The sequence below is a fragment of the Toxorhynchites rutilus genome, chromosome 3 (genome assembly GCF_029784135.1).
Source record: "Toxorhynchites rutilus septentrionalis strain SRP chromosome 3, ASM2978413v1, whole genome shotgun sequence".
NCBI lineage: Eukaryota > Metazoa > Arthropoda > Insecta > Diptera > Culicidae > Toxorhynchites > Toxorhynchites rutilus.
This window is the reverse complement of record NC_073746.1, coordinates 265,758,836-265,772,290: the sequence shown is the minus strand read 5'-3', so window position 1 is coordinate 265,772,290 and position 13,455 is coordinate 265,758,836. Positions and strand designations below refer to the sequence as shown.

The following is a 13,455-nucleotide window of genomic DNA, read 5'->3' as shown; positions in this document are numbered from 1 at the left end:
TATAACTTGGCAAACAATGAGAACTCCTTGTATGGTCATGTTCTAGAATGTCTAAACTTCAGAAATATGAAGAAAAAAACGTTTTTTTTAATTGCTAGACTAGAAATCTTTTAAGGCTAATTGAACTGGTATCAATATGCTATAAACACCCGCTGAATTACATTTTTTTTTATTGAAATCAGTTTAATTTCATTCAATTGTAATTCATTCAATGTAATTCATTTCCGTTGCACATGTGCTTTTTCATTTCCTATCGTGTTCAAGGAGCACTGCATTTATGGCAGAGTTCAGTTTGTCGGCACGAATCATCATGATGCAGATAACCCTTTTCCTACATTTCTGTGTATTGTATTTGGTTTGACTTCACAACTGTATCGTAGGCCAAAGAGAAGTTATAAATGTCTGAACGCTGGCATGAATACACATCGTACATATTTTCTAAGTAGACGATGATACTCAAATGTGCTATTTTCAGAGGGCTTGGTTACTTTGAAAGTGCATTTTGCATTGAACATGCAGGAAACACGTGGGCAAAACAGTAGCAGGATCCCTAATGACGATCACCGTTTATCCAAAACGGAAATGAATATTTATGTTTTCCACGAGGCATGTGCAAAAACATTATTCCTTGTAGCACTACATACCACTAACACTAATGAGCATTCATCTCCATCAGCTAAATTCAACCGTATACCTACTTCATTATTGCAAAGTTAAGCATCAAACATGCATCCCGCACAGAAAGCAATCTGGAAGCTATGGAAGCTCAAGTTTACGTCAAGAACGTGCTTTATGAATGCAAATCTGTTCACGCTGAGTCAGAATTAATACTGTGTATCAAACAAGAAATCAACCACATTCGTAAATACGTTTAATAATCGCTAAGGCTGCAGCAATGGTTCAAGAGCACTTCTGTCGCTGCTGGCTGCTTCGCAGAAAAAGTATGCGACGTTGAATTTTTATGACCGCGCATTTGCATTTGCCGAGGAAGAACGAAAAATTCAACATGTTTCCATATTTACATACGTTTTTTTTAACCACAAGCACAAATCTCCGAGAGGTTAAATCAAAAGAAGCAGTGCAAAGTAGGTTACGTCTCCATTATGAACCTTTGTTGAAGCACGTGTACGAGGACCAATTATGAGAAAAATGTTTGAAATTGCATTTTTTTTTTGAGATAGTATTTTTCCAGCGACATTCTTAAGCGGTGGAAATATGCAATTTTACATGCGTAAAGTGGAAAACTGTGCCATTACACGGTTACTCATTGGGCCGAAAATAGATCCACCTATCCTGAGATTCGTTTTGGAGCGCTTAGGATGGGAGGTAAAAAGATCAACAAAACAATGAAAAGGCAACGATTTCAGCAATCGGTCAACATGCATACATGGTATGAGTAATCTGTTTTTATCCAACACGTGTGTTGGTAGAGTCAGTTGTGTATACATTTTTGGGAATGTTAGAGTCGCTGTCGCGATCGTAACACTCCCAGAAAGGTTGACTGCGGGAAGCAGCACTGTTGTGTTGTGTTGAAGACATCGTGTTTCGCATGGTGACTTTCATACACTTTGGGTTTTCGAAGCCAAAGTATTGGAGTTTTAGAAAAAAATAGAGTGAAAGTAATGCATATGAACTAACGGATCGGAACATAAATTTAGGTTTAATGGTTTGGAATCAGGCTAGTGCAGAAGCAATCAGTCGAAGGTTCACCTTAGATTCTTGTCTAATGACCACCTTCATCGGAAACAGTTTTCGCATACCTACTGATGATATTTCAATTAGATTAAACGATTGATCTAGTTGGAAAGCCGGTTAATTTCTTCTAATTTGTTATACAACAGACAAAAATGAAAAGAAAAAAAGGTTGAAAGGCTATGTCCGAGACTTGACCGCGAAGAAGACCTAGCATTATATTACGATATTTGTGCCTTACGCTCTACACAAATGTATGGGAAATTAACTTCACCTTCACCCCTTCATTAGATGCATTTCAACCCTCTTTTAAAATATCGACTCATGAATATTTTATGATTATCTATATTGCAATCTATATTGTTTTAGAGGGTGTCCAAATCGATTGTTGTCAAAATCTCGAATATCCACAAAGAAATGACTGCGAAATAAACGCTCAAAATTTGTCAATTGTCATGATATGACTGATATTTAGTTTATTAATTCATACTCATAGTATGTTCCCGAAAGACCTAATCCAAAGTCAACAATAGAGATGGTGTTGCCCAGGACACGACCGTATTGTTGACATAAGACTACGAAATCGCGAATCTACAAACACACAAAAACGCGCGCCTGCACCCTCTCATCCAATTAGAAGATCAAAGCCAACTCTCTCGTAGCTTTGAAAAAACAGTGGGTTATATCTAGGATTGGGCGATCATCATAAAAAGATCGATCGAATCGATTTTCCAAACGGCGGAGGGATCGATCCACTGATTCAATCGGTCCCAAAGAGTCGATCTTTGTCGAATCGATGTTTGAGAAATCAAAAGTTTGTTTTCCAATTTAGTGTCGTCTTTTCTTTAAACAGGGAATACAAATCTCATATTTCTTTTCTAACCTCAAAAGCATTCTGTTTTGTTCTTCAGCATGAATGCCATAAAAAAATAAAGTAAAAATACATTTCTCAGGGCATTCGTCTTGTGTCGTTATGGGGTTGTTTTTTCAATAAATTAGTAGAAAAAGCATTATTAGAAATTCAAAAACTGGTATCTGCCCAGAACTCAGCTGACAACGATCCCATAAAAGCCTATAGTGCTATACGTCTCTCATGTAGTCGAAACCGATTCTGAATTTTGGCGCCAGCTGAAATTCAGCAAAAATGCTGAGTATGTGGAACTACTTTTGTTATGCGGACAAACAGTGATTTTTCGGAAACGTTTTTTCAAAATTACTCAAATGTTTTCGAACAAAAAATGTTTGTTTGCATGTTGAGCAAACGTATTACCTTGTGTAGAATACGAAACAGCGAAAAAGTCGATTTTGTTCATTTTGTCGTTTACGTCTCCTAACATGGGCAGTAGCTACCGCTAGTTCTGTCTTCGTCAGTATTTGTACGGAAGTAAATCGTAGAAGAAGCGATCCAAATGTTGACATTATCATTGTGATCAACCTAGGGTTCTACATCTTTAAACTGCTTCATGAGCCTACAAATGTGATAAGTATATTTTAATTTTTTCCAAAGAAGCCGGTTTCTTTAAGAAACGCAATTAGATTGGTTTCTTGAGAATCGTCTCTGCTGGGAATATCTTAGAGACTCTGACCTATGTTGAATCTGGTTCGGGCATCTTTGGTATGTTGATTAATAGAATATGACTAACAGAAACGGGTGCTACATTGGAGTCTCTCGGCTCTCCTAAACAAGTGAGAGTGCGTGAAATCAGTGACCGATTTGAAGACGGGTTAGGATTCGCCTTTCTTTACTGTTGTTTTTGTCGACCTAAGGAAGTGTGATTGTTTTTTTTTATCTTGTGAAGATGAGTGGGGGTGCTGTTTGTCCAGGCTATATCCCAACTTTCGCGGATCTGATATTTTACCCAACGGACTATATCAGATGGAGGACAGGGCATGAGGTTCCATTTTGTTACCCTTGCCGGCCAGTTTCTCGGTGGCTGTTTTGCCGAGGATTCCGGAATGACCAGAATATATTTTTTCCTAAAGCAGCCTCTTCTGTCTGTATTATCCTACTATCTACTGTTACTGTTCGGTGTCTACTGTTTCCACGAAGAAGGTCTTGGAGACAGCTAACTGAATCGGAGGAAATTATTGTGGAAAGGGATTCATGGATACTGGGTTGGATCGATTTGCGCACGATCGATCTGCACAGCAGCAGAATAACAACTGTCACATTTCGCCGCAACGAAGGCGTTATTTATTGCACGTTTTTCTGTTTGGGTTTGATGTTGTAATTGAATGGAAGAATAATCTCAATTTTAATCAATTTCAACTATTTACGGACTGGGGAATCGTAATTTGTAACATATTAAACAAATCTTAAAGTAATTCTGATTCAGTTAAAATGCAAATCATCGAAATGCGTGTGCAGCAAAGAGAGATGGTAATGTTCGAATAATCTCATAAAAACGTGACATGTATTCTGATTTGGCACAATTACATATTCTACGTAAGTCTCAAACTCTACAACATTTTTGTATCCGAGGGAAATCTTAATTTCGATCATTTAAGCTCTGGACCATCGGCGTGACGATAGATGATTGACAGTCGTTAATGATGAGTGGATGGCACCAAAAGACACTGATCGCTTGGAGAGAGCGACTCTGAATATGCACCAAATGGCGCTATTTGCTCAGATGGAAAGTCAAAAGCTGAGCGCCTTAAGCTGCTGGTTGCCGCTAAATGATTAAACTTATATTGAAAAAGTATTCAACTGAAAATCATTGAAAGTTATGATAGTTACGCAACTCACCAAAAATAATCGGTTAGCGGGTATTTTAAAGTATCATTCTTGATGTTCTAAAAAAATAATATGTTTCAACGACAAACGGGATGACGGCGCCAGTGGTTGTATGGTTAGCGTAACAGCCTCACAATCCGATCGGCCTGGGTTCAATCCCAGCTGGCGTCGTTGGGATTTTCTGAGGCGAAAAATCTCTGGTTACGTCTTCCTTCGGAGCGGAAGTAAAAGAAGTTGGCCCGGCTCATGAGTTGTTGAGTCTGATAGGTAGGAACAGGTGGAGTCGCCTCCCTGATGTCGGTGATTGGCACTAAAGTGGCGGAAATAGGCCGACGAAAAATAAGCGAAGATAAAAAAAAAAAAAAACGACAAACGGGTTAGAACGATCTACTTTTCGATAACTATGAATTGTCTGAGAAGCATATACATTTTGTTTCAATATGAGTTAGTTCTCCGTGTTCATTGAAAAACAAAGGGAAGAACCTTATGATGCTGAGAATTCCAATAACTCATCTGGAATTTATTCCATTTTCTGATTGTCAGAAAAACGTGGATTCTCTCTAGTCATTATGGCCGTGTACACTTGGTTCACTCTGACTGCATACGAAAAATATACAAATGAAACACAAATTTCTACATTACTCGCGAATTAATCAAGTAAGTGAAACCAAATTAGGCGCATTGAGGTTATAGGGTGCAATAAATGTTTCTGAGGTGGTTAGACTCTCCACCCTCCTCTCTAAGGGGGAGGAGGGCTGTCATATAAATGAAACACAAATTTCTGCATTACTCGAGAATTATTCAATCAAATGGAACCAAATTAGGCATATTGAGGTTTTAGGGTGCAATAAATGTTTCTATGGTAGATAGACTCTCCACTCCCCTCTCCTAGGGGGGGGAGGCGCCTCATACAAATGAAACACAAATTTCTACATTACTCGCTAATTAATCAAGAAAATGAAACCAAATTTGGCATGTGGAGGTTTTAGAGTGCAATATTCTCCACCCCCCCCCCCCCTCTCTATGGTGGGCTGCCATACAAATGAAACACAAATTTCTGCATTACTCGAGAATTTTTCAAGCAAATGAAACCAAACAAGGCATATTGAGGTTTTAGGGTGCAATTAATGTTTTTATGGTAGTTAGACTCTCCATCCCCCTCTCTAAGGGGGGGGGGGGCTGCCATACAATTGAAACACAAATTTCTGCATAACTCGAAAGCTAATCAAGCACAATTTGGGATGTGAGGGTTTTTGGGTATGAGAAATGTTCCTATAATGGTATGACACCCCTCCCTCCTCTGGAATGGAGAGGGGGTCCCATAAAAATATTACACATATTTCAACCAAAAATATCCCAGCCAAGCATGACAATTGAAAATTTTTGGAAAACTCTGAAGGAAACCTTTTTTTCGGAAAACTAAATTCCCATATGTTCTACAATTACATAGTGACAAGTGCTGTTAGTCCATTTGATGTTTGCGTTAGCGAAATTGAATTTGTTCACGGTTTGTTAGATAAGAATTGAGCCAGTTTAAGAGTCTTTGTTCCATTCCTATTATCTGTAATTTGAAGAGTAGTAATGGAATGTCGATGCGGTCAAATGCTTTACTGAAGTCAGTGTAAAGAGCTTCTACGTGTTTGCCATTTTCCATTGCATTCAAAATAAAAGTCACAAAAGCCAACAGATTAGTTGCAGTTGAACGGCCTTTGAAGAAGCCTTGTTGCATATACGTAATTCTATTCTTTACTTGTTGGAAGACTTTTTCGTTGACTATTGCTTCGAATAGTTTAGGAATGCAAGAGATAATGGCAATTCCACGATAATTACGTACGTCAGATTTAGCGCCTGATTTAAAGATAGGTACCAAAAAAGATTGTTTCCATTTTTCTGGGAATATTCCAGTTTGTAGTGACATATTGAAAATGCAATGTAAGGGAAGGGTGAGTTCCTCAGTTCTTTAGGAATATAGGTGCTATTCCGTCAGGTCCTGGTCCTTTTGTTCCGTCTAATTTTTTTAGTGCATGGCATATTTCCTGTTGTGAAAGATAGTTCACCGATATGTCATTTGGATAATCCGGTAAAAATGAAAAGTAGTTCCGATCGCGATTTTCTTCGGAAAATGTGGTATATACTTCCTGAAAGAAATTTGCAAAGAGATTACAAATTTCGTTCGAAGAATTCCTCACATCCTCATCGAGATGCATCTGCAATGGGAAGTTATTGCTTTTGAGCTTAGACTTTTGTATTTTTTATGTGCTTTTTGTTTTTTATTCTTTAGATTTCTTATTTGAACGTTAAACCAAATAGGATATTTGCTGGTTGAATTTCTTCGTCTTCTTTTTTTCGGCACAAATTCTGATATTATGTTATTCAGAATTTCGTGAAGAATATGTACAGTTAAGTTGACATCTCGTTCGCTGTTTAATAAAGTTTGCCATTCTATGGCTTGTAGGCTACATTTGATTGCTTCAAAGTTCGTCTTGTTATATTCCGTATTGATAACAAAAAACAAATTTTTGGCGGGACGAAGTTCGCCGGGTCAGCTAGTGAATGATATATTCCAATAAAAAAAACAGGAAGTGGGTTATATCTATGGTATAACCGCAAGGGTGACGTAGGACTATCGTTGATTTAGAGATCATTTGTTTGAAGTTGAATCTAAATCCATTCTGAATGAATGAATAAATGAATATTTGGGAGACTTCGAAAACGAGAGCGTTACGTTGGAAGCACAAGGTTTTATGCATCCAATATAGGATACGAAAAACCTTGTTCTGAAGAATAATCTTCAGAAGCTAACCTGCTAACTGTACTTGATTGACAAATCACAAACCCAAATGTATTATATGGATATTTTATGGATAGAAAACATTAAAATAAACTCTTTCACATGAATGTAATTTTAAATTCCCAGAGGAACTGGCAGATTATTTTCAGTAACGTTTAGATATTTCCACATTTTCCTCGATACTGGAAGCCCACCAGTGGTTAATACTAACTCGATAACCACCTGTTAATAGTACTTGATTGAAAAATATTTGGTCACAGTGTTACATGAATAGAAAACATTCAAATAAACTCTTTCACATGAATGTATTTTTAAATTCCCAGAGGAACTGGCTGATTATTTCCCAGCAATGATTAGATCTTTCCGGAACTTTCTCGATGCTGAATGGCACCCAAACGGAAAGAATTCTGCGCGTGTATGTGTCGATCCTTCGCCGTCCACCTCCTCCAGCACGTTAGGCAACGATGTTGTCTTGTCGATGTCCTCACGAAAAATGAATGCGTCTCACCACCAGAATATCGCTTAAGTATGCTTTTTGTGTGTGATTGAATCGAGAGAAGGTGTGGTTTACAATGGCAATTTGGAAGGCAAACTAGAGGGGAATGAACTCTCTGAGCTCGGAACTTTCGGCGACAGAGCAAGAATCGATTGCGGGCGCATACAATATTGGATACGGAAACATCCTACTGATGGGGAAAAATAATCTTCAGAAGCTATCCTATCAATTGCGATTGATTGAAAAATCACAAAACCAAATGTATTTGGTCACAGTGTTACATGGATAGAAAACATTCAAATAAACTCTTTCACATGGATGTATTTTGAAATTCCCAGAAGAACTGGCAGATTATTTTCAGTAACGATTAGATATTTCCACATTTTCCTCGATACTGGAAGCCCACCAGTGGTTGATACTAACTCGATAACCATCAGTTAATAGTACTTGATTGAAACATATTTGGTCACAGTGTTACATGAATAGAAAACATTCAAATAAACTCTTTCACATGAATGTATTTTTAAATTCCCAGAGGTACTGGCAGATTATTTTCAGTAACGATTAGATATTTCCACATTTTCCTCGATACTGGAAGCCCACCAGTGGTTTATGCTAACTCGATAACCATCTGTTAATAGTACTTGATTGGAACATATTTGATCACAGTGTTACATGGATAGAAAACATTCAAATAAACTCTTTCACATGAATGTATTTTTAAATTCCCAGAGGAACTGGAAGATTATTTTCCGGATCTTTCTCGATGCTGAATGGCATCCAAACGGAAAGAATTCCGCGCGTGTATGTGTGTGTGTGTGTGTGTGTAGCGGCTGCTTCGAGATCTTCCCGGTGAACCGTTTGTGGCATCACTCTCCTCCAGATGGATTCATGTCTAGCCTAAGGTGCACAAACAGGCTCTTGGTGACACCGTTCATCAGCGCTTTCATGATAAACGAAGAGCTTCACCACAACAGCGACAACATGCTCCAATCGCTGTTCAATTCGAACTGAGTGGATTTCCGAGCGGCGCTCGCTTATATACCGATTGGTGATTTCAATAGCCTGTTTTGAAAGCAATTTTAAGACTATTGAAACAAGTTTTTGGATCAAAAAGTAACAAGTATAGAACGCGTAGACATTTTATCTTTCGAATGAAGTGTTTATCATACCATTTCGTTCAGTTGTTTAGGAGCTATTAACGCTCAAAATCTCGGTCTCCGGCGTAACGCTTTCGTTTTCGAAACTTTGATTTTACACCCCGGTATAGAAATGAAAGACGTAGTCCTACGTCAAAAATTAACCGGGCAAACCTAATGCATCAGCAAACGTATGTCGTCTGACGCTCGCTAAAACCCCGTCGGACCATACTAAAGGATCGTATGCAAGCAAACCATTTGTCATGACAATTGTCATGCGAAAATGCGAAAACAGAATAGAAACTGAGAGAGGTTGGCGTCGACATCATGCCTCATACCGTATGTTTCTATTCTGTTTTCGCATTTACGCAAGACAATTGTCATGACAAATGGTTTGCTTGATCGTATGCTATGTTTCAAACTAACCGGGCAACCATTGGAACGCTGGTTTGCGTGCGAGAGACCGCCGCTTCCGACGGCGGGTCGGTGCTCAACTCGGATCGCGTCATCTTTACATTGGCCTCAGAATAAATTTCGAAAAACGAAAACGAAAGAAAATAATTTATAATAGAAATTACGCTTTTTTCTGTGAGGCATTTATACCCATGATGTTTCTCCCGCGCCATTTAATTTTTAGCCTATCAGAAATATCTCTGTATGGAAAGGTCGTACAGGAACGTCGCAAGAACAAAATGAAAGCTGATTAATAAGGTTAATTGGATTTGCTATTAAGTTGGCTAACAAAAAAAATTGTGTTAGAAAATCTTCGAAAAGCAGAAAAAATACACATACCAAGATAATAATATGTACGTAAAATATTCATCTGCATGCATTCTCAAAGTTACAGCATGTCAAAAATCAATGAAAATTTTGGACTTCTCACTCTGTTCCTTTAATTTTTTTGTCGCGTGCATTACAGACATTTGAAAAGTTGAGGGTGGGTCGTTTACATTTGTGGAAAAAAAATCACGAGAAGACCCGGGAGCGCTGGGTCTTCTCGTGAGCTTTCTTGAGAAAGATCATTCATAAGTCGAGTGAAACAACCAGTGATGTCAATGTTCCTGATTTTCAAGATTATTCAGAATTTTTTGTGCATATCACGATATATAGGGATACCATCTAGTCTGAGTTGAAAATCGGGACACCTGTCACAGTTACGAATATGACCAAACCATTTTGATTCTTTGGGATATAAATAAATGAAAACACGGAAACGAAATTCATGTATTGATCATTTTGGCGGTTTCAGAGTCATCAAACATCAAGTGCAATGGTACCGAAGTACAAGCAACAGGTATGAAGTGCATAAACTCCTTCTGCAACCCAAATTTTCTGAGCGGCTGGATTTCTGCACCGCATAGTTCAGCATGGGTTTGAAAGTGGATGCCATACGAATATTCTGCCAATGTTTCGGTGTTTGGATATGCTTTTCCAAATCAAATCTACCTATAATGATTCATAGTTGATTCCAAACTTCTGTTTTAACAAAATGTCTAAATCTAAATACCGCTATGAGCCACCGATATTTGTGGATCTCATATGCAGCCTTGGTCGCATAATCCTTAAGTTATTTTGTGAAAAAAAGGTACTTCTGGTACGTTTGAAAAAAATAACTGGGAATATTGAGACAATACACAAAAACATCACCGTGCTCACTGAAACAAAATCTCCAAATGAAAATAGTTGGAAGATCTCATGGAAGATCCAACTGCTACTCTTTATATGTTCACTAAATATTAGTTTTCAATAAAAAAGGGTTTTACTCAAAAACATAATACAATGGAAATAATTCTGATTATGCAACAAAATTGAATTTCTCTTGAAAATCAGGACGAAGACTAGATTGTGAAAAATAAATCAGGACACCCTAAATAGATCTGAAAATCAGGACAGATACTGATATACCCCGTTTATAGTCAGATTTTCGGAAACAGTCCTGATTTTTTCCTGATTGGAAATGTGGAAACAATAGAATATTATGAAAAGTTAATTCATCTTTTACGAAAAAAAAGCTTCTAAACGGCTAATGTAGTTATAGTGTTGTAAAACACTAGTTTGCTAATACATTGCGGACCGCTCATGAGATTTCTCGTGTTTTGCGTTCTGTCTGTTACGGATAGATCACGAATTAACCCGTGTTTTCTACACTTTAAGGTTAAAACCTTGGTTTGCCAAGAATCTAACCAAGCCTACCGATGGCTCGCCTTCGTCTCATTCAAATCGAAGGAACCTATCTCATTTGTGGAATCCGAATGAATGAAACGTTCAAGTTTGCCCCAAAACGTGCGGTCCTTAATGTGTTAAGTCCATAAAATTTATTAAAACAGCGTAAATACCAGCTGTGGGTGAAGGTATGCCTAAGTATAGTTATAGCTCAATCATCACTATCCCGACACTTTTTTAATGTAGTTATATTTATTTTCATGTAGTTTATATTGTTACCATAGGCAGTCTGATGAACTAAATTAATCTATTTCTTTCGAATATCATTATGTTTAACAAACTGTATTAAAAACCACACTTTATCTCTGAACACTGTAAACTATTCGGACGAATACTCCAATCATTAGGTGGATTGTCCATCCATCCAACTTCTTCACCCATGTGCAACAACATACGGACATTTCTCACCTTTTCCGTCTTTTCAACACTTCAAGAACTTTCCCATACACAGTAGGATGTGCATCAATCCGGATAATCCACAGCGGAAATGACAAGCAAATAACCAATCCGTTGATTCGGTTAATCTTTTCGGAGGCTGTTCTTCGCTTCGCCGAAATGTTATCACCTTTTTTCCATACTCTATCGCTCACTTTGTTTCGGGCAAGTTTTCTCCCCCAAATTACAGGTTTGAGCTATAAAGTTTTCTGAGCTGAATACAGATGCTTCTTTTTTGCGCTTTACTGAGCCGCACGTTTCGGGTAACAATTTCTCAGATCACTAGTTTCATCTTCAAAATCATTCGCAAAGCACTCACTTTTGCAACTTTTGTCGTTCAAAAAACTAGCAGACAATGTTGATTTCCAATGATCAACTTTTGCTCCCACAGTTGCCGCGGTGACTTCATGGCTATCCCGCTGTAGTAAGTGACGAAGTCGCATAAATAAGTAGGCGCAGCCGTTCTCTAAGTCATCACGCACACCTTAAGCGTATGCACACACAAAACATCAACAGGTATACACATCAGACCGGACCGGCCAGAAGACAGGTATGTACGCAAAATACGCTTCAATAGGCGCTCTCGTCCGCGGCACCGGAGAGCAAACAAATGCAAACGTTTTATCTAATAGTGTGAGATCAAAAGTAATTAAACACGCGCGACCCACCCGGTGGAACAGCCGATGGAAACTGAAAACAATCGTCTAGCCGCTAGGTGGCTAAGGCTCCCAAAAACCCGCGACTGTCTGCCGTTGTGCAACGTATGTTCTTATGTTTTATGCTCTTTCTCTTTCTCACACCCCATCGCCAAGCGCTTGAGAAAAAGTATGCGAGCAGCGTGAATGCGATTCTGCGCATTTGAACTTGCGTGCAAACTTTTAAGTTATTGCATGGAAGATTAGACCCATGAAAACGTGCGAAGGATAACATTTGCTCGATAACCGGAAATCTAGTGTGGTATTCAACTCCAGTACACATAAAATTTCAAAATACGTAAACTTCTTTCTAGATTTTTTAATAAGAATCTTTTGGACCGAAAGCGTTGTACTCGGGAAAATTGCTAAAACCAATCTTAGGAAAACTTTTTGTAAATTAGTAAATTAGACACCTGACAAATTTTGTACCACTAGACCAGAGTTGCCCGGTTTGAAGAAATTCGACCTACTGTGAAGACATTTGATTCCGTGAAGACATTATGAAATATGTGAAGACATTTCAGTATGAAAGCGTATGTAAGTTTCTCGTACACTCGCTTTTTTATCAGCGTCATTTGTTTACTTTTTTTCTTAGTTATTAACGAAGACGTTGCTCTCGGGGTCATTCTTCAGTATATCCGATAACTCAAGAATACCTCCGGATGGTGACATCAGCTCCAGTCGAAAGGTTGTTATCAAGAACTGGGGCTTCAACTAAGAATCGGATTCAACTATTTAGTACGACCGTCCGGCTTGGTTGGCTTTTATGGGATCATTATCAGCTGAATTCTGGCAAATAAAGGGTGGAACGACCAAAAAGTGCATAACTTCAACGTAACATTAATTCCATAGTCGATTATTTGAAAAAAATGGAAACCCCTTTTTTGTTGGCACAGGTGTGTAGAACTTTGTTTTTGGCGCACGCCCTTCAGTTGTCAAAATGGCATCCCCCAAGAGGAACGGCGTTTAAAAATTCTGCACGCGTACCAAGAATTTCCGCTTTTGTCGCATAATCAGTTAGCGAAAAAGCTAAAATTTGCCTCAAACGACGGTGTCTAAAGTGATTAGAGTGTTTGGTGAGAGGTTAACCAAAACTCCGAAGCCTGGAAGTGGAGGAAACCGCATCCTGACGGTCAAACAGACAACCAAAGCGGGTTCCGTGATGTTTTGGCCGGATTTGGTCTCATGCCACTACGTCAAAAAGGCCCAGGAGTGGTATGCAGCCAACACCGTCCAATTCGTGCCTA

General features: G+C 38.5%; 1 protein-coding gene across 3 annotated transcripts in view; it reads right to left on the bottom strand.

The window, feature by feature from the left end:
- Positions 1 to 12,220, bottom strand: part of LOC129775769 (SLIT and NTRK-like protein 4) — a 40,314-nt gene extending 28,094 nt beyond the window's left edge. The window contains exon 1 of one of the 3 annotated variants that reach the window (XM_055780852.1): positions 11,833 to 12,220. The gene's annotated coding sequence lies outside the window, so the exon portion shown is untranslated. Of the gene's footprint in view, positions 1 to 11,486 lie in introns of all 3 variants that reach the window. The other 2 variants (XM_055780851.1, XM_055780850.1) reach the window with 2 other exon arrangements.
- Positions 12,221 to 13,455: the final 1,235 nt, after the last annotated feature.